The sequence below is a fragment of the Talpa occidentalis genome, unplaced genomic scaffold (assembly GCF_014898055.3).
Source record: "Talpa occidentalis isolate TD23 unplaced genomic scaffold, MPIMG_talOcc4v2.1 talOcc4.5, whole genome shotgun sequence".
Classification (NCBI taxonomy): Eukaryota; Metazoa; Chordata; class Mammalia; order Eulipotyphla; family Talpidae; genus Talpa; species Talpa occidentalis.
Genome location: NW_023604861.1, coordinates 131,919,991 through 131,944,475, shown reverse-complemented (window position 1 = coordinate 131,944,475; position 24,485 = coordinate 131,919,991). Strand labels below are relative to the sequence as shown.

Sequence of the window (24,485 nt, the reverse complement as noted above, 5' to 3'; positions counted from 1 at the left end):
AAACAGTGTGGACTTTTGGAATAAACTTGGTGATTTAAAAATGATTAAATAGCTAACTGCGGGAGAGATCTGGGAGCATTCTCAGGTGCTGATAAGATGTAAACATATTTAGAGCATAATCTTAGATAACAGCCTAACGATGAGGAATTGTGTACAAAAATTACCTTCTTCAGCTACTTGTAAAGAGCAGTATAGACAGATCATTGGATCCTCTTCCATTGGAGAGAGGGGAACAGGCCTGGGGAAGCCAAAGGGCTGTGGGATTAGAGGCAGAGGGCCCCCAACACCTGCTCCTAGCCCCTGCACTTCCACCTTGTCTTTCACAAGTCAAATGAAAATTCTGGGGTCTGGGAAAGGTGGCGCATTAGGGCTTCAGTCAGTTCTTCCTTTCTACTACCCTTTCCTTTAGCCAAACCTCCCCTCAAGGTCAAGTTTCCCCTCCTCTTCAAAGCCCACCAAATTCTGCCGGCCTGGCTCCCTTTTCGCTGACTCTCCTTGTGGGTTTTTAATCAGACAAAAAGCAATTACAAAGCCCCAGCCTACTTGCATGAGGTCAGAAAAAGTGTCTTAATCTTTTCCTTAGGTGCCCGGCTGGGGGCCTGGAACTGAATTGTGGGGGGTCTTGCTGACCGCTCCTGGGAGTCCAGGGGTCACCCGGCGCGGGCGTGGGGGCTGCTTGCGGACTGCAGCGTGTGGGGCGGGCACCCGGGAGCCCTGCGCGCCCACAGCTTGGAGCAGCTGGCTCTGAGGAATTATTGCAAGTCTGCACAACTTAAAATCTGCAATTTGGGGGCGGGAGGGTGAGCGCGGGGGTGGGTCCCCAAGCGTCCCTTTTCCCCTCCAGGCGGTTGCTGAGCGCTCTCGCTCACTGCAGAGGGGCCGGCGACGCCTTCTGGACCACAGGCCGCCCTGGCTGAGGTCCTGAACTGGCCTCCACCCTCCACCTCGGCAGGAGGGCGCTCCCGGACCCCCTCTTGCATCCTCCAGGACGGATCCCCCTCGCGCCCCTTCCGCTCGGGGCATATGTCCGCCACGCATTCTGCTTGGTAAGTCCAGGAAAGGCGCGTGTAAAACAATTCGTTCTGCACCCGCCTGACGCTCCGGGCAGCGCGGCCGCTGGTAAACAGGCAGGAGCTGGAGCTGGTTCCTCCTTCGCACTTTGTTTTAAAACAACTTGGTGCCTCGCGACTTGCTGTGAAAATCCCGCAAGTTGCAGACGGTCGCGAGGACCCAGCCGCGGGAGGCCGTGGCCCCGGCCGCCCGAGCGTCGGGGAAGGTCGTCTGTGCCCCGCGGGGCCGGGTGCCCGCAGCCCGAGAGGGCGCGCGGGTGGGCGGCGCGGGGCGCGCTCCTGCTGCTATTCGCACCCGGCGCGTGGCTCCCGGGGGGGCCCGGCGCTTAGGTCTGGACCGGGGCGCTCGCCCCAGCGGGCAGCCTCTGCGTCCATCCGTCCGGAGGTCGCGCGGGACCCCCGGCAGCTGCCCGAGACCAAGCGCTGCGCCCTCGGCCCGGGGAGCGCGGGCTGCCGGGGAGCGCGAGGCGGCGGGCGGAGCCGGGACCCACCGGGCGGCGGCCGAGAGGCCGGCCCCGCCCCGCCCCGCCCGCCGCCCCGCCCGCCCCGGGTGCCGGCGCCGCGCTCCCGCCGCGGGGACCCACGACGGACCCACGCGGGCCCCGCTCCGGTGCCGCGGCGGGCGCGGGGCGGCGCGGAGAGGCCTGATCCCCGCAGCGCGACCCGCGGCGCCGCAGAGCGCAGCCAGTAGAGGCGCCCCGACTCCCGCAGGTACCTGCTTGCACCCCCGCGCGTTCCGGAGGCGGCTCGGGGCGACCCGGCAACTTTCCCGTCCTTTGCTGCGCCGGTCGCGCGGTCAGTCCAGGCCTCGGGGGCAGACCCCGCCGGGATGCGCCCGCCAGTGACTTTGCACCCCGCGGGGCGCCTGCCTGCAGGAGCGCCCCCACCCTGCGGTCTCCAGAGCCCGCCGTCGCTGGTGCCCCAGGGGTTCGCCTGTTGCGCGAGCTGCGGGCACCCGGCGCGGGGCGCGGGCTCCCCGGAGGCCCGGGAGGGGATCTGGCATCAACTTCAGGTGTGGACTGGATCGGGCTGTGTGCGGGGAGGGCGCCCCGAGGCCGGGGAGTCGAGGCGCCGGCGGGGCGACACTTCGCGGGGGGGGGGGGCAGCCCTGGGGCGTTTCCGCGGCCGGGAAGCGGGTCCTGCGCTTCCTCGAGAGGAGGCGCTTTCCCGGCGCAGGCCAGTGCGCCCCGGGCTCCCGCTCCGCCCTCCCCTGCCTCCCCCACCCCTGCCCCGCGCCACGCCCGGCGCCCCGCGACAGCTGCGGGAGGCGCGCCCCGACCCGCGTCCTGCTGCGGCGCTGCGCGGGGCCCGGCGCGCTCCGGGCGGGAGAGGCCGGCGGACTCCGAGGCTGGACTGGGGAACGGTGCGGGAGGGGCGTCCTGGGCTTGGAAACGTCCCCCGGGCGCAGCTGCCCGACCTCGGGAGCACGGCCCGGCGAGCCGGCCAGACCTGCCCGCAGGGGCCGCGACGCGCGGGCGCCTTTCGCATTGCAGGGCTGCTTCAGTTCGCGCGTCTCCCCCGCCTCTCCGTGCCTCTCCCTTGCGTCCCCTTAATGCCCGGTCTGTTCCTTCTTCTTCTTTGGAGACCGAGCCGGTAGTCTAACTCTGGCAGCCGGCGGCCAGGATGCGGGGCTGCAGAGAATTACCTCGCTCGCCCTAGGGACACCCCCAGCCCTGGTTTGATGCTGGGGCGTGAGGGGTGGGCGCGGGGGTGCTCCTTGGGGTCCTGGTGGAGAGATGTGCGGTTCCGACGCTTGGTTTTTCTGAACAGTGGGGCAGGAGAGGAAAACCAGATGAGAAACCTTTCCGGTCCCTGTTCATGTATTTGCTTATCCATTTGCATAACCATTCGCTTAGAAATGTATACGTGACCCCCAGCTGGTCCCCCCTTTTAGACTGCTTGCAAATACCTGCCCAGGTAAACAGGAAGCAAGCATTTTCCTGAGCACCTGCCCCTGTGCCAAAGGCAGATGCCCCAGTGCTTCTCAGATCACGTGCTGTCAGGGTGGCCTTGCTTAGGGTGGATGAACTTGGGGTGAAGTGCAGGTCTCACCCCTTACAGGGCTGGTAACCCCTCCAGGACATCGTGCCCTGAATTTGCATCCAGCCTCCCAGACCAAGGTGGGCTCTGCTGGGGGATACACAGGGCAAAAGGAAGTTTTTGCTCCTAGTCTTGTCCCTGTTCTTTTTTCTCCCACCAGATTCTTTCCTTCTTCTGTTCTAATACGGAATTTGTCATTTCAGAACTAGGAATGGTCATGATGGGGGTACTGAAGTGCTTAAGAACTCTGAACCCAAAGATGTTGTGAGTATTCTAAGGAAGATCTGTGGGATCTGCTTAATTCAATCATGTGTCAGAGCCTTTATTCTGGAAAATCACTCCAAATAAAGCCATTAATGAATGCTGCAAAGCTAAGCATTTGCTGAGCAAATGTACGAGAGGAAAATGGGAGGTTGGAAGTAGTCTCTGTTCTGTTCTGAAATATTAAATATTACAAATCTTCTGCTCTGAAGGTTGGGTTTCCAGCAAAGCACCAAGTATTTTTCTTCTTTCCTGTATTTTTTAAAGAAAGAAGGCTAAAAGTGGGGACTTCAGCTATCTCTTCTGTCTTCAGTGAATTTTGCCCTTCTCTGCAATGCTTCCCAGACCCTGCATCCCCCTGTTCTTCCAGAGATGTCCATCTTCCCCGTGTCTGGCATTTGGGGTTGGAAACTGTCAGCTTCCAGAGAGCAGGCACCACAGGCTTTTCCACCTCCTCCTTTTATTTTTAATAGATAACATTTATTGGCTGCATACCATATGCCAGCTACTCTGCTGGGCGCTTTTCCAGGCATTATCTCATTTAATCTTCAGAACAAACCCATGAGGAATGAGGCTGGGTTCTTCAGGCTGTGTCTCTGTGGGGGGGGGGGGCAGGAGCAGCAAAGGGAGTCCCTCCAGGTGCAGGGGAGGCCACAAGGATGGCCTGGCCTTAGGTCTCCCCAGCAGGCATGGGGGGGTGGAGTTGAGGGAGAGGGGAGAGTGGCTGTGTTTATTACCTTTGCTTATCAGGTGTCAGAGGTGTGCTTCCAAAGCACCAGTTGTGTGAAGTACCCATCAGGAGTCATCACAGAGAACAGATAAGGACTGGGGACCTGGGTTCTTGCCTGATTTCTACCTCTTTGTGGATCCTTGACTTGACTTAACTCACTTCTCTGAGTCTCAGTCTGTTTCGGGCCATAATCTAGTCTCAGCAAGGATCTAGATGACTAATATTTGTTGTTACCCTGCTCTAGACTCTGTACTAAAAGCTTTTGATGCTTTAACTCCTTTCATCCTGATGACAACATGGCCTCTACTGCTACCCTACTTCAGTTGAGGGGAAAGAGGACAACTGGGTAGCTCATGCAGAGTCACATAAGCTGAGCCTTGGTGAGACTGTGTTCTCCTTGCTTGTCCCTGTGGTCCCAGTGCTGTGTCTTGCACTTACTAGAACTCAGATACCTGTTGCTAACTGATGCCATGTGGGGGTGGCTTGCTGTCATCAGAGACTTTATGGCCCCCTGTCTCATGCTCACAAGTGGTCTTAAAAATTGCCCTAGAAAAAGGTTCTTTTTGTTTTTGCCAAAATAATCTTCTTTTCAATGGAATTCTGCCCAGCTGATTAGGAAAAAGTAAGACAGATCATAAAGATCGCAGGCTTGGTAAACATTACTGCTTTTCAAGACAGTGTGCGTTCCAGGGTACAGAACACTGTAGTCGGAGTTAAATCCATCATAAAACCAACCAGTGATGAACCTGCAAGCCTTTATTATGTGGGTACTCTGTGTCTGTGATGCGGTATCTAAGACGTGTTCTTCGAGCACCAATTTATGGTGGACCTGGGGACTCAAAATTAGCAAATGCAAGCAGGACAGTAAGATGTAAGTCTTAGTATCCTTGTAAAAAATCATCACGATGGTGTCACCCTTGTATAACCTACTGTAATTTGCAGAAACAGTCACAGAGTTATCTTATTTCAGTTCTCTTAGTGACTTGCTGTGGTAAGACATAGGCAGGGTGGATGGTAAAAGGCCCATGTTGCAGATGAAGAAAATAAGGCACGGTGACCTTGTACTTGGCTGTGGCTAGGGGTCTTCTGACTCCAGCCTATCATCTTGCTGCCTCACGAGGAGGGCATTGAGCTGCAGAGCATCCCTGGAGGTGACTGTGCATGAATTTCATCCTGAAAGTGGTGTTTGGCTACTGGTCTGGACTCACCAGGATGCTCGGTGAGGACAGGGGATGAGGGGAAAGTATTTTTTTCTGTTGTTTTATTTTTGCTTTCAAGGACCTGGAATGTAAAGCTCCGTGAAGGGTGAGACCGTCCAATTATGCGGAGCACAATCACATGTTTAAGATGTGCAATGAAATCTTCAAGCTGATTTAGAAAAAGTTCCATCCTGTCTTATCATTTCTCTAGATCACCTTTTGAGATTTTGCAATGCAGGCACTCCTACCCCTTCAAAAGTGATCTCCTCTTGCTCTGCTCTAAAGTTACTAGACTAGGTTGTAATAGTCCTCCTTTGGGTAGGGGGTCTCCTTCTGGATGAGATCCTACAGAATCTTCCACCGTCATTTGCTTGAAGTAGATACCCTATAAAATTGTCTTTAATTGCCTAAGTGTTGAATGATAAAAAGCCAAGACCTGCTTTTAACTAAAAATTTCACAGATAAGCAGTTGGTGGTGATGGTAGGGCATGACATGCTTGCTGAAGTCCCCAGTGAATGGAGACCCTGCTGATCATCCTGAGCAGGTCCACTGAGCTCAACCCAGCAACTAGCAGATGCTTATCAATGTTGACTTAATGATTAACTTCCATAGATACATACATATACATACATTTATACAAATAAAAATACAGGGTTTGCATATACAAATATGTGCAAGCTTTCATTCAACAGTTGAGTATTTACTCACTGTTATGAACTGTGCTAGTGCTGGTTATGTGGGGGTAAAGGAAAGAGAATTTGGAGACAGATCTTACACAAATAAATGCAAACATTTAAGCAGTGGAAAGAGCTCTAAAGACCTTTGTGGATGGAGGGGGGTATGGGTGGAGAGGGCATCAGTTTATATGGGGGAGCTAGGATGAGATTTCATTGAGGGCTAGATAGAAATTTGTCAGTGCAAAATGAGAGAAAAGGAATTCTAGGCTGCTGGAAAGTGAGCTTCCTAAGTCAAGGATGAGCATCTGGTGATGGAGGGACTCCAGGACAAAGGCTTGGGTGGCTAGGAGGAGGCTGGACAGGAGGTGAGTGGCGGATCACTCTGTACACTTTAGTCAAATTCAGGATCTGAGAGATTCTCCTGGGGCTCTGGGAAGGAAGTAATGGATTTGTATCAGGGGAGTTTCGACTGCACGAAGATGTCTAAGAGAGACCTGTGGAGCTTGCGAAGACTAGATTGGAGACAAAAGGAGTGGAGAAGTTCAAGCATGGCCCTTGGTGTCTAGTTGGGAGGTGGGCTGGAAATGGGGAGCCTAGAACCAGAACACACTGAGTTGAAAATGAGTGGAGGCGAGGGAGTGGAGACCACACAGCGCAGGTTGATTATGAAAGGAAACGGACTGTGGGGTCGGAGAGGGCGTGTGCTTGTTTACTGGGAAGGTGAGTGGGCTGAGGTTGGGGAGCCAAGTCCAGCTCCTCAGTAAATCAGCACATACAGTCTCTGTGCAAGTCCTTCTAGAAGATGAGAAATGTGAATCCAAAGTGACTTTTTGTCTAATTGTTGGGTAAATTTGAGCATACAACTTGTTCTTCTCTGGGTTTTTATTTTTCTTTATAGTTGGGAATTTTATGGGTTTTTTTTTAATGAATTGTCTTCTTTAGTGACATCGTTTATATGTGTTAATTTGGATCATTTTTATAAATTGAATGACGAGAGCTCTGAGTGGTATTTGGGAACATTTGTGGTGAGATTCTGAGCTGTTTTCTAAGATGACCATAGATAAGCTGCTTTGGAATGGACTTAAGTGGAAAATTCTGGTGACAAGTGTGGTGGTGAGGACTTGCCAAGCCTGTCCCAGGTGTCTGCAGAGAATGGAAAGCCCAGTGCGTGGCTCTCAGCTGCTCTCTGTGTCTCGGTGGAGTTTTCCCTACTGGTCTCCCTCATCACAGAGACTCTTCATGTGATCTTGTGAAAGATGCCCCAGGGGCTCATCTGGTCTGTCATAGGGAGACCCAGGCTTAGCAGAATATGTGGCTTCCAGATCAGTTATGAACATCACAGATAACCTGATGGGGCCTTTAAGAGGGGACAGAGAACCCTGTGATCAGTTTACAGTCATAGGGAATAACAGTGTAAATAAGGCCATAGAATTGAAAGTTATTCCAGAGACTAGCCTGATTTTTGAAGATGTCTTTCAGGTCTCTGATTCCATGCTGTCAAATAATTAGTTTGCTGAGATAAAAGCATGTCAGCAGACTAAATTGGGGGCTTGAACTTGCCTATACGTCATTCTTCTGTGAACTGGTTGGCCTTCCCAGACCCTGGCTAAGATGCCACATGAACCTAATAGCATTTCCTACAATTTACTTAAGGTAAAGAATCTAATTGGCCAGAGATGGGAGAACTTCGTGGTTAAAGATTGTGGTCTGTAGCTTTGGATTGAGAGGAGTTGTCTGGGTTCTGGCAAGGGTATTTCAACATTCTTGTCTTTGAGGTCAATATATCATAATTTATGGGCAGTGTTTTTCTTGTGGGTTTTTAAGATCCTAGTTTTCTATGGGTGGTTCCTTCATGAAGCCACTGAAATCAGACCTTTGACCTCTGTCCTCCCATTGGGGATTAGACTTTGCCTGGCCAAGGTCTAGTCCCCAGTCTCTTTGAGGGGTGAGCTTCCTTAGTGAAGCTCATAGAAATGAACAGTGCCTTTATGTGGCTGTGTCTTTCTATATCTCTGTCCATCTATCCATCCATCCATCCGTCCATCCAATCTATCCATCCATCCATCTTTGCTGAAGCTTAGTAAGGTATCAGTATCCCCAGAATCATATCTTTATCTCATTAAGCCACTAATCCTACAGTGCAAACTCTCTGGATCTGTAAAGTTAGAAATCTCATGAAAGTTCATGGATACCCGTGAACTTTAGTTTCCCTGGACTTCTTGATCTAACTAGAAGTCACATGCCATAGTGGTGTCAGATGGTGACGAGCACTGAGTTGCTCTCTGTGTCTCCCAGATGTACGCTGTGACGCGGCAGCATCCTTTGCCTTCTCATTTAGTGCCTTAAAAAAAAAATTATTTTCATTTATTTATGCATACAAGAACTGGGGTGTAGACCAGAGGTTCAGGGGTGAGAGGATTCACCAGAGACAGAGTGGGGAACAGAACAGGCAGACTGACTGAAATACACTGCTGAGGGGAGCAGCTGGTGAGACAGGAGAGGTCTGCTGCGCCATGTGGGTAGCTCCCTTGCCGGGGATCGAACTCATGTTGCAGTGGCTGTCAATAACTTGATAGCGCTAGACTTAACTCCTGCACCACCAGGGAAGCCCCTAGTGCCTTTTCTATGACATGGTAGCACCCACGTCAACAGTGAAGAACGCACAAATAAATCCATGTGTAAGTTAGTATCGGCAAATCTGAAATCATTCCCACTTAACTGGTACGAGATAGGTTTCAGATGGCCCCACAAATGCAGAGTTAGGTCATGAGTTTTGGGGAGTTTGATAGTTTTGAGACTGGAACACCAGGGCTGGGTGGTGTGGAAGAAACAGGGAGAGAGGGCTCTGTAGGCGGGCTGCTTGGCTGATTGGGAAGAAGCAGGCAAGCCACAAACAGCAGGGTGTTGGGTACAGAGTTGACACTTTAGATGATGGAAAGACTTTGGAGCTGGGTGGTGGTGAGGGCTGAACCACATTATGAGTGCATTTAACACCTCTGAATTCTACTCTTAAAGGTTATTAAGATGGTAATGTTTATGTCATGTGTATTTTGCCACAATAAAAAAAAGGGGGGAAACAAAGTTTCCAATACTATAAGATGGTATTCTAAAATGTTTGGTCTCTCCACCTTTACATGCTCAAAAATTGAGAATCCTCACTGCCCTCCACTGCAAGGTTTTTTGTTTTTTTTTTTAATAGAGGCATGTTTTATTTATTTATTTTATTTATTTATTTGTTTGTTTATACATGCACTGGGTACAGTCAGAAGCGCGGGAGGGTGAGAGAATTCACCAGAGCCAGAGCGGGGAGCAGAGCAGGCAGAAGGACCGAAGTACACTGCTGAGGGGAGCAGCAGGCGAGGCAGGAGTGGTCTGCGCGCCATGCGGGACCCTCCTCCGGTGGCCGGGGAGCAGCCGGGGATCGAACCGGTGCTGCAGAGGCTGCGGGCAGCTTCGCAACCCAGTGCTCAACCGCTGCGCCACCGGGGAGGCCCAAAAATAGAGAAATTTTAAAGTAACTAATTCATTTAACAATAGCAGTAATTGAATTGAATAAATTCAATTGACTAAATGCCCTTTTTTATGAAAAATAATCATTTTTCAAAACAAAAATTTGTGAGTGGCATTTTTTACATTTTCACAAATTAATTTAGTGTCTAGTTCATAGAAGACAGTGGGAATCTTAGATTTGCTTCTCTGTTTAGTCTTGCTTGATCTCTGGAAAATTCCATTGACACGTGTGAGAGAATGAGAGTAAAATAGTAAAATCTTAGTTTATTATGAAAATAGTTTTGATTTTATGAGCCCTTGAACAGGCTTTTATGAATCCCAGAGCACCCCCACCCCCCTAACTTACAGAACTGCTGCTATGGACTAAATCTTCAGCCAAGTTGATTTTTTGTTACGTTATTTGTTTTAGCTTTTTATCGAATATGATTTGAATTTGAACTTTAGCAATTCAATATATTGCTTATCTAAGATTTCAAATAAAAGAACTAGATGGGTTCTTTAAAAAATACCATGTTATCTTTTCAAGTTTACATGAAACAACAGCAGCAATCCCCCCAAATCCTCCAAAATTTGCACTATTTTTAAATGAATTTTTTTTAAGCTGCTGCTCATCTGGTTAAGTGTGAAATTACTTTGAATTTTTCTTGCTCAACTAACTTGAGTAGAAAACTCTTGGACATGGGAAAATTTGAATGTAAGAATCAGGTAAAGAAAGTCATGGTACATGAAGTTTGGTGGTTTCCAGCATTCCGATTTTTATCATTCCGATTTATTCCAGAGTGAGGACTCCATCGACATCTCTGGAGGAAGGCCTGTATCTCCAGGCTTGGCCAGGTCAGGACTTCTGTCTGCGTGTGCCTGTCTGCCTGTCCGTCTGTCCGCCTGTCTAAAACTGTCTCTGAGGGCTTGCTCTGAGCTGTCCCATCTCACTGCTGTGCGCGTGGGGTCACGGGTGTCCCCTGAAGTTCCCCTTTCTCTAGCACCTCCTCCTTCCTCATATGGAGAACTTGGAAACGCAGAGAGGTGCGTGCATTTAGAAGGTGGATTGGGGAAAGAAGCAGTGTGAGAATTAATTTTAATAAGTAAAATTGAAAACATTTTGGACTTGCATTGCCTGGGGATCTCATTATTTTATAATTTCTTTCATGTTTATGAAGTGTGGAATTAGTCATCGCAGATAGTTCTGGGCAAAGCATGAAAAAAAAAATCCTCCCAGGATGGCTTCCAGGAGCTGAGTCCATGAAGCATAAAAACATTTTTTCTACCTTCCGAATAATGGATTAGATGCCATGTAAGCATCATATTTATTTTATTATAGTCTTTAAAAAGTCAAGTGAAACTTTTCTCGCCCCCTGAAGTGGCTGTGGTGAACGGCTACAGCTGTAGACACTTGGTTCTCTGCAAGCTCTGTTGTAACTATGCTGAGGATTTATGGTCTGGCAACAGCACTCTGTTTCTTTGAGCAGCAGTAAGCATTCTAGAACCTTTTGGAAATGCCATAAAGTGTCAGCAGCTCATACTGTTGCAGAAAACAAGAGTGTGGTCAGGCCTTCTCATCCTGGTGTCCTGGAGCCCCAGGCAAGGTAGCTGACAGGGAGCTGCCTCCGGAGCAGCCTTCTCCACTCTATTTTGAGAGGGAAACCCCTTGTCTTTTAGCCTGAAGCAGAAAATTCATTTACCATCCTTCTACCAGGCTTCTCCCACTTGTCTGCTGTGTGGCTGTTGCTGATGTCTTGTGAATCAGCGGTATTGCTAAGAAACAGGCCTCTGGAGTACAAGTGTGGGGGGGAAATGTGTGTGTGTGTGTGTGTGTACAGCAAAAATACGTTGTCCTGGAGGAGATGATATGTGGAATGAACAGGAAAAGAAGCAACAGAGAAAGCCGCTTCCACGAGGTCTGGGAATGGCAGTGCACCATGAGGCTGGAGTGGGCAATCATGTGACGTGGCGGAGGGGGTGTTCGGAGCAGATTGGTGGGTGCCAAGGCCAGCAAGGCCAGCAGGGATGTCCTTGCTTGACATCCCAGGAGGATGAGTCAGAACTCTGTCGGCCACGCAGCGTACACAAACTAGTCCCTCAGCAGGGTCACTGGTGAAGAGGGAAGGGGTTTGTGTGCAGATTTGGGAGCACTGGAGAGGGGTCTCTGTCCTGCCTGAAGTTAATTTGGTCTGTTCCTTGATGCCTGAAATTCCTCCCCACTTCTCCCTCTGCTCCCCCATATAATTTAAAGTTAAGAATGGAGATCTCTCTGGAAAAGTTGAATGGAAATTCTGGCCTCTTCCTAAGCCTCTTGGGTTTCCTTGGGGCAACTGCCCTGCCCTGTTTGCATGCTGTCTTATTGGAAGATGAATGCTAAGGGTGTGCCTGGAGGCAACTTCCATCCCAGCACAGCCCAGGGACAGTAGGTGACTGGAGGATTGAGGAGGCCACAGGGGTGCCTTGAGCAGTCTGCTCTTTTAGAACTTGTTTCTGCATCTTGCCTGTTTCCTGGTGTGGTTCTTTAGACTTTTTTTTTGATCTTAGGAGCTTCAGAGAACCATGTTTGCTCAGCCACGCCAGTAGCTGTTGCTTTTATCTGACAGAAATGGACAATATCTGAGGGCCTTACTTCAGAGCTTACAGCCTAGTCTCAAAAGCTTTTCTCCTGGGCTTGAAAAGGGATCAGATGGTGAGCCCAGGATGGTACTTGCTGAAAGGAATGAGGAAACGGAGACTCAAAGAACTGAAATGACTTGTCCAAGGTCACTCAACAAGTTAAGTGGTGAAGCCAGGATTTCGACTCGGGCCATCTGGATCCACAGTTTTTACTAAGACCACAAGTGCCCTCAGAGAACTTTAAGTCTGTGCATGTTGGAAGGTGACTTTAGCTTGGCGTGAAGAATGAATTGAGAATAGAAATGTCAGATGGACGTGTCCAGTTGGCAGTTATGTGAGTCTGAAGGTGGGATGGAGATGTGAGTGGAGACACATGTCTGGGCTCCAGAATGCGATGAAATCCCCAGGGAGAAGATCAGAGGGGCAAAGAGCGTGGGGTGGGGTGAAGTGGGGAGATGCCCACGCCAACTCCAGGCCTGTGGAGTGTGTCTCAGCTGAGATATGTGTGACTTGGATTACAGGACTAAAACATTTAAAAGATAGTTGCCAACATTTAAAAAAAGGACAAGTTTCCATAAAAATACCATGAGTGTTTTTTTACAACTTGGGTGATCAACCACCTGACACCAGGACATGAGGGGCAGCGGCCTCCTTTATGCAGGGCCAGCACCCCAGCTTGTCACGGGGGCCAGGTGTTCTTCTTTGTCATTCTGGGCCCTGCCTGGCCCCTGCAGCTATTTTACTTTGTGACCCCAGACTTGAGGTGTGCAAAGTGTAAGCAGAGTTTCTCAGGAAACCAAGGATGATGAGTGGGCTGACAAGTGGCTTCCGGGACACCAGGGACCAGAGGTCAGCAGTGACAGGTGTCTTGGGCAGGTGAGTCATGGGCAGATGAGAAGTGACCTTTGGGTTTGGTCATCTGGAGGTGCCCACAAAGACACCGAATGGAGTGTTGGGGCAAGAATGATGGGAGAACGAAGAAGCATGAGTGCAGAAATGGATGTCAAGAAGCTGTGTTGCAGGGGCCTCCCTGGTGGCACAAGGGGTTAAGCACAGCACTAAGAAGCTATCTGCAGCCACTGCAGCACAAGTTCGATCCCCAGCCAGGGAGCTGACAGACATGGCACAGCAGGCCTCTCCTCTCTGCAGTGTATTTCAGTGGATCTGTCTCTTCTGTTCCCCACTCTGTCTCTGGTGAATCTCCTTACCCCCACACCTCTGGCCTGTACCCCCGTTCTTGTAAGCATATATAAATAAATCTTTACAAAAAAAAGAAGCTGTGTTGCAGAGAGGAATTTGGGGGTGGGAGACTTGATTTCATTTTGTTAGTTTTGAATATGTGAGTTGAGCATATTAACATAAGGATGCATGTGATTGCAGAGTTTTTCCTTTATTTGCCAGCAACTTACATGTTGTAACTACAACGGGTCCAGTTAGCTTTGGCTGTTTTGATCAAAGCAGAGCACTCCTACGGCATAGAACGGAGAAAGGTGGTTTCTATGTCTGTGATGACAACTTCAGGCCTTGCCAGTGTTAAATGCATTTTTTCTCTCTTAACATGTAAGCAGTAGTACCTGAAATGGGTAAGTCTATGTTTGAACAATGGCAGGTTAAGTCAAGAGGTGCCCACATGAAGATCTGTTACTTGAATTTTCTCAAGTGTTTATAGACTTCCATTTCCACTGATCACTTGCCAGCTGGAATGTATGGGTTCCAGCATCATTTCTATTGTAATTTGGAGTTTTATTACATTCATACCAAATTCCTCTTTTTCCATGGACTCTCTGGTGTTTGTTTTATGCTCCAGCTGACCCAATAACTTGCTCTCTGTGTAAGAACTTATTAATCTTTTTTTTTAAACATTTTTATTAATTTTTTTTTTTAAGATTGATTTATTTATTTATACAAGCACTGGGTACAGTCAGAAGCGTGGGAGGGTGAGAGAATTCACCAGAGCCAGAGTGGGGAGCAGAGCAGGCAGACCGATGAAATACACTGCTGAGGGGAGCAGCGGGCGGCAGGAGAGGTCTTTCGCGCCATGTGGGACCCTTGCTGGTGGCCGGGGATCGAACTGGCACTGCAGAGGCTGCGGGCAGCTTCGCAGCCCAGTGCCCAACTGCTGCGCCAGCAGGGAGGCCCTTATTAATCTTATCTTTGATGGAAACTCTTTTTATTGAGGAAATTGTATCTCCTTTCTGCAGTGGCTGATAAATGAGCATCTTTTCTTCTATGATGACCACAATTCCAAAAACGTACTTGCTGCAATTTTTCTTTTCTTCCATAATGTGGTGGGCAAGAGAGACTCAAGCATTCGATGTGAAATGGAAGCAGCCGGTAGTAGCCAAAATACATGATAAGTGTCAAGCAACTAATAAATTCAAATAATGTCTAAAACTCACTGAGGTCAGATGAGGTTTTGGGCAATCGGAATATGGGGTATAAAGCAGTTAATTTTTTTTGAGGAGCCGCCATGTTGTTTTCCATAGTGCCTGCACCAATTTACATTCCCATCAACAGTGCATGAAGAGTCCTTTTCCCTCACATCTTCACCAGCACTTATTGATTTTTTGGACAAGTCATTCTAACTGGTGTGAGGCTAAAGCTCACTGTAGTTTTTATTTGCATTTCTCTAAAGATAAGAAAGAAAGGACATTTTTTCCAGTGCCTGTTGGCCATCTTCTTGTCTTTGGTGAAATGTCTTCTTAGATTCTCTGCCCATTTTTTAATAGGGTGTTATTTTTTTTCCAATTGTTGAGCTGTATGAGCTGTTTATGTATTTTGGACATTAACTGTTGTCTGCAAGTATCTCTCCCCACTCAGTTAAGCTGTTTTCTTTTAAACCATGCCTGATTTTTTCTGTACAAAAACATTTTAGTTTGATGTGGTCTCATTTGTTTATATTCCCGTTTGTTTCTCTTGCCGTTGAAGACAAATCCACAACGACATCACTAAGACCCATGTCAAAGAGCTTATCACCTACATTTTCTTTTACGTATTTTCAGGTTTCAACTTTTGCATTCAAATATTTAATCCATTTTTGAGTTGATTGTAGTATATGGTGTAAGACAGTGATCTAGTTACATTCCTTTATATGTGGGTTGTCCAGCACAATTTATTGAAGTGATCAGAATACTCTTTTTAAATACAAAAATAGGAAATAAATGGATCCGATTGTATGGAAATACAGTTATTAAACTAAACCAATTTATGATTTAGCAATATATGTGCTTCTTCTAATTCCTTGAAGATCTGTCAGTGGGTTGTAACTACTGTGCTTTCAGAGTAATACTAGTGAGCACATGTGATACTTTGAGAGCTCTGTATCAATTCTGATATGATGTGAAATTATCTGGAATCTTGATTGGGTCAGATTCAGAGGTATTAGTAAACTGTCTGGACCACCACCTTGCATTTTTAATGGGAGGCATTGCTAAATTTCAATCAAAGGTTAGTGACAAGGTTTTTTTTTTTCATTTGAGTTTGAGGATCTCCTGATTTCTCTCTACTGCCCCTTGTGCTGTTAGGCAAAGACTCGATTAAATGGGGTCCTTTTAATTGGAATGATGTAAGGAAAGGTCACTGATACTTCTGGTTTGTCTCTTCGCGTTGCTGCAACTCCCTCTTGCCATTTCAGATCCCTGCATTTGCTGGTGGGTGGCAGTGCCCAGTGGCTGCCTCTAAAATTTTTTTTTAAGATTTTTTTTTTTTTATGTATATAAGAATTGGGGTGTAGGCCAGAGGTGTGTATGGGAGGGGGGGAAGAGGATTCACCAGAGACAGAGTGGAGAGCAGAACAGGAAGATCTACTGAAATAACTGCTGAGGGGAACAGCAGTCAAGACAGGAGAGGTCTGCTGTACCATATGGGTCAGCTCCCTGGCTGGGGATCGAATTCATGTTGCAGTGGCTGCCGATAGCTTGATAGCACTGTGTCTTTAACCCCTGCGCCACGAGGGAGGCCCATCTGCCTCTAAGTTTTCAGATGTTCTAAGAGCAGTGATAACTCTAGGAGGTTTTTTAATAGTGTACCTGTGACTAGCTCCTTGTAGCAAAATCGTTTGGGAGAGAGGGGGATGGAGAGCTTTGCTGGAAGATTCTTTGCATGGTCACGCCGATCTGTTCCCTTCCCTGGAGCTCTCTCACGGCTGTTTTCCTAACTCACAAAGGCATGTCTAGTACAGTCAGAGGTCTTTATATTCAAAGAAGAAATAATCTGTATAAATATCTGTAGGTCACAGGGCTCCATCTGCACCAAGCTCAACCATTTTCTGCTCTTGGTACAAACCAAGAGCTTTCTGGTCCCACGTCTTTACACAGAAACTTTCCTCCCCTTGAGGAAGATCTTCTTTCTCTAACCTGTCCACTCTTTACTTGTTCACATCAGAACTGACCCTCAAGGTCCAGCTGAAGTTCCTGTAATTGTCCCCACTCCCTGTCCCGGCCGGGATCCTTTACCTCCTGTAACTTTCTGTGGCTCCTGCTTCTTCTGTCTTCATCTTCCCCAACAACTTCTGCTTCTGTTGTTGTTTCCTGTGCACCCTCACCCCCAGCCTCCTGTGAGCTCATCGGGCTATGCCACGCTGTCTTTTCTTCTCCACAGTTCCCAGGACCGTGCCTGCCCTGCAGCTGATGCGCATGAACAGCAGAAACTCATCTTTCCTGTAAAGGAGCCTGTAGCGCATCCGACTCCATTTCTCCCAAATCTGTAAGTTCTTTACTCTCTCTATGCACGATCCTGACCAAGATTGCTTATGGCCTTTTATTTTTGCAAGGAGAAATAACTATTTCCCTACATGTTTTCTAGTATTTGTCTCAATAAAGTGTTGAGCGTTGCATAGTAGAAAGCAAGAATCACCCCACCATCCAGGAGAATGCAGTGAACATTTTGGTGTATATATTCTTAGAGTTTCCCCCCTTCTAAAGTTAGACATATTTTGTAAAGATCAGATCATGCCATATATTGTATTAGAATTATTATTCTTTCTGACAAAGCGTATTGTGACTAACTTTTCGTGAGTCTAAAAATAGCAAAGCCCAGTGGCTAAGAAAATGACTTTGGCATACTCTCATTTTAATTCAAACCATGATTTATAAAAAAAAATATTTATTTATGCATACAAGAACTGGGGTGTAAGCCAGAGGTGTAGGGGGTGATAGGATTCACCAGGGACAGAGTGGGGAGCAGAACAGGCGGATCTACTGGAATACACGGCTGAGGGGAGCAGTGGGTGAGACAGGAGAGGTCTGCTGTGCCATGTGGGTAGCTCGTTGGCCTGGGATCGAACTTGTGCTGCAGTGGCTGGCGATAGCTTGATGGCACTGTCTTTGACCCCTGTACCACCAGGGAGGCCCCTCAAACCATGATTATTATCACATAGTAGCTGTTGACCTGGAGAGTTAGTTACCTTCTCTGTTTACCAGGTTCTCCCTCTGTAGCGTGAATCCAATAAGCATAATAGTCATGAGGATTAAATGGGTTCAGACTCATTAAGAGGCATCTCACAACTACCATTTCAGTGTTTCAGTGGCCCGAGTATCCATGGCTGGCAAGCTCCTCCTCTGTGGAACTATCCCCTATTGATGGCTATTTAGGTGGGCTTGACTTGTTACTCTTGGGAATCATCAATGATGCAGCGAGCCCCCTTGTACACACATCCTTGCACACTTGTCTGATTTCTTTCCTCAGGATATATTCCAAAATGTGATATGCATCGTGACCATGTTCTGCGAAGGTGTCCTTTGACCTGTTGAACTATTTTCATTGCATGACACATATTCTCCCCACACCCTCCCAAAAGCTTGCTTAGCGTTCCTCTTGATCATGGTGTTGGTGCAGATGCTGGATGCATGAGCCATGGAAATGACTAGAGCCCCCAGGTGGGCCTATGAGCCTGACTGTCATGGCTGCAGTCCAACCCTGGCTTTCAGCTGGCCAGGCTGGTGGGGGTGTCTGGCAAGGTGGGCGCAGGGCAGTTCCTGCTGGGGTCAGTGGGTGACAACAGCCTGTGGGCCATTTGGTGGCTCCAGAGTCCTGTCAACATGTGGGGATGTCCCTGCTGGGGTGAGTTCTGTGTAGTTTTGCTTCTTTTTGGTTGGTGTTGCACATCCTTCCGCAGTTTTTCCGTCGATGATTGTCTTCAGTGGTGACTCAGTGGCAGCTGCTGCTCCCTGTGTTCCCATGGGGACCTTGTCTTGTCCCAGAACCCCAAAAGGAAGGCGGTGTTCAGCCACCTCACCTTGAGCCTTTGGGGGTCTCTGGAGATGGCATCCCATCCCACTCACTCATTATGAATGGCCGAGTGGAGTCAAATTTATAATTTAGATTTATAATTTCAAAATATAATTTAGAGACTTTGCTTTTGAAAGCACTTACTAGATTTTCTCTGTGAAAATCAGGACTTCCATATATTTATTTTTAAATCCCTGTATATATTATAGCCTGAGATGTTTTCATCTCCTTCTTGGGACAACAGAGCAACCTACAGAGAAATAATCATCATTTATTCAGGGCTTTCTCATATGAACTTAAGTTGCTCCTTGAAATTGGATACTTTGGAAAAAGTAAGTGGTTTAGGGATATTCTTAGTAAATTGCTGTTTGAATCAAGTGGAAGTTGTATTATGTGCATTGCTTTGGATTATAGGATTTAAATACAATTACAGTTTTTTTTTTTTCCTGGTGCACTAAATCCAATTACAGCAATCTAATTGTGATATTTTAATTTCATTTATGCAAAACCCCGGACCACAATTCTCATTAGTTAAGCAAGATGAAGGTAGGGGTGGATGTCACCTTTCATTGTTATGCCTATGATTTCATTATTTTCAGATTTTATGGAAAATTGGTCTGGGATTGATAAACAGAAGCAAGATTACAAAACTAACACGTATTTGCATTTTTTTCTGGAACATCAATGAATTGCCACAGGATGGAAGTTTTGGTCAGGAGAGGGGGTGGGCAGCTGGAGCTCTGTGGCAGGTCGCTGTGGCAGCCTCATCTTTGAAACTCCACAAGTGTGCTTGCTCTTGTGTGCGTGGCCCTGGGACCAAAAACGGTAGCAGCCAGCACGGGCTTGGAGAAAACCGCAAATCTTTACTCCAAACTCCAACTGCATGAAACATGCTTTGTGTTTCAACAGAAGCTTAACCTCGCTTTGTCTTTCCTTGTTTGCAAATTTTGCTTGTCCATCACCAGAAATGCAATGGCAGAATTCTTCAAGGGCAAGTGCTTGGGGAGAGCCCCAGACCTGGTCAGCAGGAGATATACGCATGCATTCCATCCTTCTGAGCTTCCCATGACCAGCCCCCTGGCAGGGGTCTGACCTCTCTTACCTGCTTGCTTGTGGAGCTGTGATTCACAAGTGGGGACAGTTTGATTCTCTGGGGAGACATCGGCTATCTCTGGAGACATTTTTGATGGCCTTAACCCTTGGTGGCAGGGAGAAGATGGGCTACTGGCATCTTTGATGTAGAGTCGGGATCCCAGGACACATCCCACTCACAGGACAGCTCCTCACACATGGGAATTACCCAGCCTGGAAATGTCAATATGCAGAAGCTGAGAAACTGGCTGCAGAAGCTTGCAAGGTCAGGACTTTGCCAGGGCGGCTGGCTGGCTGCCAAGAATGGCCTCAAAGCTGCCATTTACTTGGTGACTTTGTCATAGGTGAGGGATGGGCTCTGTCAGCCTGGCTGCTCCCAAAACTCACTTTCAGATATCCCAGAGCTGCTCAAACTCTAGGAGACTGACTCGAGTAGAAATTCACAGAAAACTGGGTGGATAGACCTCTTCCTGCCTTAAGTCCCACTAATAAATAGAAGGAACAGAATGACCGTTGGCCACATAGCTCATATGCCCTCTGTTGGCAAGGTGCCCAGAAACTGAAATCTCTGGGAGGTGTTGCAGGCAGCAACAAAGGGAGGATTTAGGGGGAGGGGTCTGGATGCTTAAAATGCCATTGAAGATGTTTCTCTTGGGGTGGGAGAGGCTGCTTCTTGGAGAAAAAACTCTTCTTTAGAAAGTGCTGGATGGGTCTTAGAACCAATTTGGGTCTTTTACATTTAGCTCTCCTCTGCTTCCATGGCTGCCCCACTGCCTTTTCTTACCCATCTCGATTCTTTTAATTAATTTACTCTTTGGTCATGTCGGCTTGGAAGAGAGGAATTGGTTCAATAAAAATGTGTCAAGCACCACCATGCAACTGGGATAATTAATATGAAGATGGATGCGGGACTCTGTCCCTAACCGGAGGCTTTCTCAGCCTCGTGGGTGGCACCGAGGTGACAGCATTTCCGAGGCCCTTGATGGGGCGGCCACGGGTAGGCTCAGTATTCCAGGTGCGTGCAAGACGCGGGGCAGCGCCGTAGTGCCACTTTGTGTCTGCTTTGATGTCTCAGCACGGTCTTTGCAGTCAATTTTGAGAGAGCGGCTTATTCCTATGATTCTGAGCCCTTCGAGAAGGACGCAGGGAGCCACTATCACGCCTGGGGACTGCTCCTCCCCTTCTTTTCCTCAGTCAGTTCGAAGTGGCTGTCAGGTCTCTGGCAGGTGCGGGGTCCAGCACGGCTTCTCCCTCCCTCTTCCCTGCGGTGAGAGGGAGTCGTGCACGCATTTCCGTGTGTGGCAATCAAACGCCAGCACACACAGCCAGGCCAGAGGGATGCCCTAGGAGGATGCTGAGGCCCCTCTGGTTGTTGAGAGGAGGAGGGTGCAGGGCGCCCTTGGGGAGAGCTCTTTTTTGCCCAGATCCTGCTGAGTCCCTCTGAAGTCAGGAACCTGCTGGAGACTCATGCCACACACCCTCCTCTTCTCTTCCTTTGAACCACACCCATGGGGTGATGGAAATTTAGAGAGAAAGGAGCGCTTGGTGGGTGGTAAAGCAGCCCCCCCCCCAGAGCTTTGGATGTATGCTGTTTTCTTCCCCAGGCCTGCTGCATAGGGCCCCTGTTCTGCCCCTCTTGCAGCACCCCTATCACCACCCGCCGCCAACTCCCCAACTCTCCCCAGCCGCTAAGATTGGTAATTTGATTTTCCTTGCTAGTTGAAATCCAGCACGAGTTTGAATCCTGACTCTGGCACACAGCAGGTGTGGGGCTTTGAGCAAATAGCCCCGAGGGCTGCTATCCCACCTAGAAAATGCGAAACAGCACTTAGTATTCAGACAGCACAGACATGACTCATGGGAAACTCCTAGGGAGGCTCCTAGAGTCGCAGGAGCTCAGAAAATGCTAGTTGTCATTCTATGTGCAGAGATCACACTTCAAATGTCTGAATGCCTGTAGGGTAAGGTAAAAAGTATCAGGCTTTTCTGCCCTCCCGCCATCAGATGATGGATCCTTGCGGTCCTGAATGCATGCCTGATGGCGGCACCTGGAGTAGGGTGTGGGCCTAGGTAGATGGGATTCACCTGGGCTGAGACTGTGCTTTTAAGGGTGGCGTCATGGGGACGCCAGTAGAAGCTGAAAGAGAAGCAGAAGCAGAGGCAGAGAGCACCAGAGAGCCCAGATAGAGTGAGGATTTGCTGGGGGGTGGGAGGACTGCCAGCCCCCCAGCACCCCTGCCTGCTGTATGCTTGGTGAACCCCAATAAAAAACCTGCAAAAACCACTGAGGACTCTGACTCCTCCTTTACCCGGTCTGCTGGATCATAGAAAACCTGCACTGGTCCATTCCTGACCTTACAATGCCCTAAAGGGGGCGGCTGGTATAACATCCCCGCTCCCAATCCAGGTTTTCAGATATGAGTCAGGGCGGTGGCAAGGCACAGGAATTCTGCTTTAGGGTAGAAGGAGAGCCCAGGGGACAGGTGAGATGATGTTCCGGGATGATGTTGGTGGGGGACCCACTGATTCTCTAAGGGAGATCCTTGGGCTAACCTCACAGTCTGGCCTCCTGCTCAGTGCAAAGAGCCTAACTACTTTGTTTATTTTGTTCTACAGTAATTAAGAGAGATACCAAAGCTGTTTGCAGTTAATTATCTCCCAGCCAGATTAATTTTACTTTCCTCTAAAATGCACTGCATTTGGAAAGGCATTTTTGATAGGGAAAAGGACTAGTGAGCTAAAAAGCCTTTTAAAAAAAGCGCCTTTTAAAAGGATTTAGCATTTCTGTGTTTTGCTGGAATGCAGAGATCTGAGGCTGACCCAGAGATTCTACTGGGAGGAGGGGGGTGGAGGAGGAGAGAGGGGCAAGTAAGGAGGAAAGGGAGGGGGTTTAACTCCTGTTTTTATTTTATTTATCCCTTTTGAGATTTTTCTACGTGTCTCTCAAGAGTCCTGTGTTAGAAGTTCAGTTTGAGTGGAGCTGCATTTTTTTTTCTGGATCTTTCCTTACTATCGCCTCTATTACAAGTGGAAATTCACTGAAATTCAGTGGTGGAATCAGCTTGAAAACTCTTGCTTTACTCCCGCTCCCTCCCCCCATGAGGACACATTTACTTGCTTATTCACTTTTGGGGCTCTATGCTTATTCAGTTTTGGGGGGCATAAGAAGGGGGAAGGGTCTGCATCTTGTTTGTAATGTCAAATTCTGGGGTAAAGCCTGGTGATCCAAAACTTGGAGAAGGTTCGTTTAATGGGTGCCTGTAGGGTAAAGAAAAATGTCAGGCTTTTCTGCCCTCCTGCCATCAGGATAGATGATGGATCCTTGCAGTCCTGAATGCATGCCTGATGGCGGGCTCCTGGAGTAGGGTGTGGGCAGATGTAGATGGGATTCACCTGGGCTAAGACTGTGCTTTTAAGGCCGGTGTCACAGCGGCAGAAGCCGAGAGAGAAGCAAGAGAAGCAGAAGCTGAGAGAAGGCCGGAGAGCCCAGATAGAATGAAGACTTCCTGGGGGCTGGGAGGGCTGCCAGCCTCCCGGCCCCCCAGCACCCTTACCTGCTGTGTACCGGGGGTAAATCCCAATAAAAAGACCTGCAAAAAGCCACTAAGGACTCTACAGTGCCTTAGCTGGAGCCACTTTCACTTCCTTTCTGAGGCTCAGAATCAATCTTGTGTCTCTCCCCAACCTGCCTCACCTCTTCCCTGCAAAGCTTGTCTCTTGCATTGATTGGAAAACATGAAAATCAATGAATGGATGCTGAGATACCAGCACAAATCTATGCGAATGCATCACCAAGAAACAAGGCTGATTGTTGGGAATGGAAAACTTTTTTGCCATTTAAAAGATTCTGCTGGGAGGAGGAGAAAAATTCAGAAAAATAATTTGAAATCTGTCCTTTAGTTTGATATAAACTTAAGATGTCCTCCCACCCTCCGCCTGCCAGCCACGGTATGAATGGTATTAATCAGAAGTCTCTGATCTGGTCCACACGATCACTTCTGATCTGTGAGATATAATACTTGGATTTGACTTTTGAGACCTATGGATTCAAGTGAGAGCAGCAGTGTCCCTTCTGTTAGGGTCACACTCAGAACCTGGTCTCAAATGCGGATGACAGTGTGTTCATTTGGAGGTATATATGTATATCTTTGATAGATCAGTTAGGAAAATATGGCTCCTAGTAGACACTGTGTGTGGGGTGAGTGATCGCCTTCCTAATTCTAGAGCCTCTTTTCATTTTTGAATTTTTTATTGGTCTTGGGGGTCCGTGGAGATGCCCCAGGTCTTGGGTTTAGTGGAGAACAACAAAGTGTATGTCTCTCTTTGTGCACCAGACAAGCTCTCCCATTGCCTGTATTTACCTTCTAGGCTTAACTTTGTTTCCTTACATCCAGAGGGAAAAGAGAATCTAAGAAGATGATATCAGAACTGCTGACCACCAAGTGAGAATGATGGCATCAGCAATCAAGATGGCATCAGCCACAACCTCTAGACGCTTGTGTTGCAAGGATGGACACACTGACCTCTGCCCACGCCCCCTTCTATTCCCTGCAACTCTGGATAAATACCCTGCCCTCTGCCAAAGAGCAGGGGGGTGGTCTTTCAGGCACTAGTCTGCCCTCCTCAATTTGCTCACAAATTAGACTACTTCCCTTCAACCCAAACTTTGTTTCCGTCTATTGGCCAAGGGAATAGAGACCAACATTCCGGTAACACAGGTGTCCACTAACATCAAGATCTGAACTCTGGGTTTCCACAGTGGTGTATGTGTTAAGTCTCAGCACTATCATGCTATCCGCAGCTACTGCAGCATGGGTTCCATCTCCGGCCAGGGAGCTACCCATATGACGCAGCAGACCTCTCTTGTCTTGCCTAGTGCTCCCCTCAGCAGTGTATTTCAGTCAATCTGCCTGTTCAGCTCCCCACTTTGTCTCTGGTGAATTTTCTCACCCCCCTGCACCTCTGGCCCACACCCCAGCTCATGTATGTATAAATAAATAAAAAAAGGGAAAGAATTAAAAAAAAAATCTGAAGTTCTTATGCCTATAGCTGTGTGATACCTCCCCGCCCACAAGTGTGATC

At 48.3% G+C, this 24,485-nt stretch overlaps 1 protein-coding gene across 11 annotated transcripts in view; it reads left to right on the top strand.

The window, feature by feature from the left end:
* Positions 1-834: 834 nt before the first annotated feature.
* Positions 835-24,485, top strand: part of KCNS3 (potassium voltage-gated channel modifier subfamily S member 3) — a 37,466-nt gene continuing 13,815 nt past the window's right edge. For 3 of the 11 annotated variants that reach the window (XR_008554162.1, XM_037528476.2, XM_054701353.1), the window contains exons 1-4: positions 1,736-1,781; positions 3,314-3,374; positions 10,267-10,322; positions 16,683-16,787. The gene's annotated coding sequence lies outside the window, so the exon portion shown is untranslated. Of the gene's footprint in view, positions 1,047-1,735; positions 1,782-3,313; positions 3,375-10,266; positions 10,323-16,682; positions 16,788-23,797; positions 23,846-24,485 lie in introns of those variants that run through there. The other 8 variants (XM_054701352.1, XM_037528475.2, XM_037528477.2 and 5 more) reach the window with 8 other exon arrangements.